A 4,411-nucleotide genomic window follows, 5' to 3' on the forward strand; every position below is an offset into this window, starting at 1 on the left:
TATTTTTTTTTAATTACTTTTGAAAATTTCCTACTATGAATATTCCCGCCCTTATGTTGCTGCTTTTTAAAATTTTGCATTATATTGACAGCATATTGTGTGTTAAGAGACAATACATTATATATATTAAAATAATATAAATATATTATATAAACTAGCATCATATATATGGGGGTGTTTGGAAAATAGCGTTTTGAAGAGCTTTTAGCTTATTGAACAGCTTTTAGCTGTTTAACCAGTCAAAACGCTAATTTAGGTGTTTGGTAAATTAGCTTTTTGAAATAGCTTTTTGGATCCAAAAAAACTAATTTCTGAAAAGATCGTCTACCCAGCATTTTGAAAGAGCTTTTTCATTTTAATTTTAATTATTCCTTATTTACCTTTAAAACTTAATTATTTATTTTTTACATATAAATATATTTTTACAGCAGCATTAATTAATTATTTTTAATATATTCAATTTATTAAATTATATTTTTAATTTTTTTGTAAATTTAAAATAATTACTATTATTAATTATTAGATATAAATTATTTTATTTGTAAAATATATAATTTAAAATTAAATCAAATAGAGAAAACAAAAGTTATTAATTTATTTATATATATTAAAATAATAATTACCATAATAAAAATATATATATATGAAAGCTTTATTATTTTATATTTTACATAATAGAAAAAACAAAAGTTATTAATTTATTTATATATATTAAAATAATAATTAACATAATAAAAATATAGATATGAAAGATTTATTATTTTATATTTTACATAATTTAAATAAAAAATTATTATTTTTTAGTAAAAATAATTTTCTCGAATCTAAATAATAAAATTAAAAATAAATATTTTATAATATTTTTATAATTTTCAATAATTAATAACAAAAATTCTCATAAATTTCAAACTAAAATGAACAAAATTAAATATTTTAAAAAATAACATATCAATGTCCTTAATAGTCATTTTATGTATAAACAGCTAATATCAAACAGTTGTTTTACCAAACATTTTAATAGAAACCGCTAATTGAATCAGCTAGTCAAACCAGCTAATTGAATAACCTAACAGCTAACAGCTAATTGAATCAACTAACAGCTAAAAGCTATCAGCTAATTGTCAAACGCACCCATGATATAATTTTACATAACACATGCGACAATTCATTTTAATATATTTATATTCTTATACAATTTACATTATAAGCATAAACAACAATACATGTCTTCAATTCACACAATACACAACATGCCTTATTTGAGGCAAAAACATATGTTTTTTTTATCTTTTATCGGTGTTGATTGGAGAAGCCAGTATTGTACTGATTTTTTAAATCGGCACTGTAACCTCTCCCAATATTATATATATGGTCCAATTATTTTTTTATTTATTACTCCCTCCATTCCCACTACCATATATGGGTTACCGTATATATAAAAATTTTATGATAAATATAATTAGTAAATAATTAAAAATATATATTAGTTAAAATAATTTTCCTACAATATAAATAAATCTAAATTAAAATTAACATAATTTGTTAGTTTAATTAAAATTAAAAAATATTAATTAAAAAATTTAAAATAAAATGAAAAAGGAGGGTTCGAGCTCATATTGGTCATGGATTTCTGAACAAGTTCCTGGATAACAAGCCTACGGGTCGATTATTCAGGGCGTTCCGTCATTGTCGTGGGTCCTTCACTTTCATTACGTCTACCATTTCACTACCAAGGCATCTTGAAAGTGCATCCTATGCAATACTTTTTAAAAAAGAAAATAACATGAAATACTAATGCACAAAAACGGAAATATAAAAATGATAAGTGGGACGGAAAATAATATTATCTAGCTTATTGCATTTTAATATGGTAAATATTAGTGGAATTAACATTTTATCTAAAAAATTGGACTAAGATTAATATTTTTATGTGATTATATATATTTATTGTAAAAAAAAAAAAGTAAAAGAAAAACAATTTAAAGTGAATAATTTGATAATTTGTTACATATCCGTGTTCAATTAAAATAGTCAAAACAATATGTACAATATTGTCATGCTTTAACACGGACTGTGTTGATTGTTGATAAATTTTAACAGACTTTTAAGGCATCAAGTATGTTCCGGTTCAGTTTACATCAATTGGAGTTGTCAATGCGTCAATTTGTGTCGGGTTTGTATCGGGTTGAATATTTTAAACGGGTTAAATTACTTCATTCTAATCCAACTCGTTTATGATCGTCTCGGGTTCGTGTTGACTCGTTTATTATCGTGTCGGGTTCGGCTTGACTTGTGTTGATCCGTATACATAATTAAATCGAATTTCTTGATTTAAATTAAATAATTTTTTGCTATGTTGTCGTGTTAGGTTAGTTTTTATTGGTTCGAGCGTAAATTAGGTTGAATTATTTAAAATTGAACTTAGTTTAAATTAATTTATGAGAAAATTATTAAATTATGATTATTTTACAGTTATAATAAATATATTAATCAATATTAATATATTATAATCGGGTTGTCGTATCGGGTTTGAGTTGAGAGCCTCAACCCTAATCCGACCCGTTTACTATCGTGTCGAGTTCGTGTCAACCCATATACATAATCGGGTTGAAATCTTTGACTCAAACTCAATTATTTCGTGTTGGGTCAGTTTTTGTCAACTCTAACATCAACTATCAGGATAAAAATTCTTATTAAAAACTAATGAAATGATCAAAATTAATTAGTACTAGTCCGTAATGGATAGTTTGGTAGTACGGAGGTGAACTCGTAATCGTGAAGTAATGATTCAAATCTTCGATCCGATGCTTCCAAGTTCACATGTCACACATAGTTCACTTAATGTGACTTGTCATGCGGAACCTAGTTTGCACGAAGTAGATTCGATATGTGGGCCGAAGAGAAAATGGGCATTAAAAAGAAAATTAATTAGTACTAACACTTGATAGAATTAAATTAATTTTCCCCAATTATAATATAAAATTGTACTAATATATTAATAATTTTAGGTGAAAATATATTTCGCTCTGATAACAAATTATACATTTTTATTTTAGTTTATATCATAATAAATGACATGTTTCTATATTTAATCAAACTTGTGAATTTAAAATTTACTTGATAAATTAAATCAATTTAATTAATTGTGTGACAAACAACATCATACATCATTTTAGTTTATACCATAATAAATGACATGTTTCTATTTTTAATCAAACTTGTGAGTTCAAAATTTACTTAATAAAATAAATCAATTTAATTAACTATATAACAAACAACATAATACATCACATATATACATGACTCATTCAAAGCTACTTTATTTATATTTTTCCTTAATAAACAAATATTTTTTATTTAAATTTAGAACTCTATATATTTTATTAAATAATTTCTATTTATCATAAATAATAAATATGTTATTTATTTTTTATTATATAAAGTTTTATTCCATACAAAATAATATACATATTACATATATTGTATTACGATATAATTTTTAAAATATTTAAATAATATTATAAAAATTTATAATCATATATTAATTCTTATTTTGAAATTATTAACAATACCACTTATATAAAAATAATAAAAATAATATCATAGTTTATTATTGTAGACACTAAAAATATATGTCTAAAATCAATTAAATATCATGTATTTTGGAAGAAAATAAAATTCCAATAAAATAAATATATGGTATTTAATTATGCACATATGTTAATTTTTGTACAATAAATATCAACCATTAATGCAAAATTTGCTTAAAATGGAAGATATCGTACAAATATTACGTGCATAAATAGAGCCATAATAAATTTGGCGGCAAAATAAATTAATCTTGTCAATAAAGGAAGTATATAAATTAATATATTCCAAACAAGGCAATGATATAAAGATCTTGTCAATAAAGGAAGTATATAAATTAATATCTTCCAAACATGGCAATGATATAAAGATCTTGTCAATAAAGGAAGTATATAAATTAATATCTTCCAAAAAAGACAATAATATAAAGATTTTGGCGAAAAAGGAAGTGCATAATCAAATCCGTCAAAAAATGGAAAACGGCATCCGATGAAAAAGGAAAGATTATAAAATCTTTCCATCCACGTGGCACTATCCGAAAAGGAAGCCAAGGCCACCCTCCCCTATAAATAGGAGCCTTGGCCAATTCATTTACACACCGAAGTTCATTTTGAAGACTCGCACAAGGGTAAGTCTTTCTAGACTCTCTGCAATGTTCTTCATTGTTCTTCGTGTCCTTCGAAGCGTTCTTCGTCGAAAAGTCACCGATTTGGACAAACGATCCAATATTGGTTGACGAATCGATGAAGTTAACGTTCTTCGTCGTATGTCCGAGCCGGAGGAAGGATCAAATCTCTCAAAGCCATCGAGGAATCCATCAAAG

This window comes from Andrographis paniculata, unplaced genomic scaffold (assembly GCF_009805555.1).
Source record: "Andrographis paniculata isolate CXL003 unplaced genomic scaffold, ASM980555v1 Contig66END, whole genome shotgun sequence".
Taxonomy (NCBI): Eukaryota; Viridiplantae; Streptophyta; class Magnoliopsida; order Lamiales; family Acanthaceae; genus Andrographis; species Andrographis paniculata.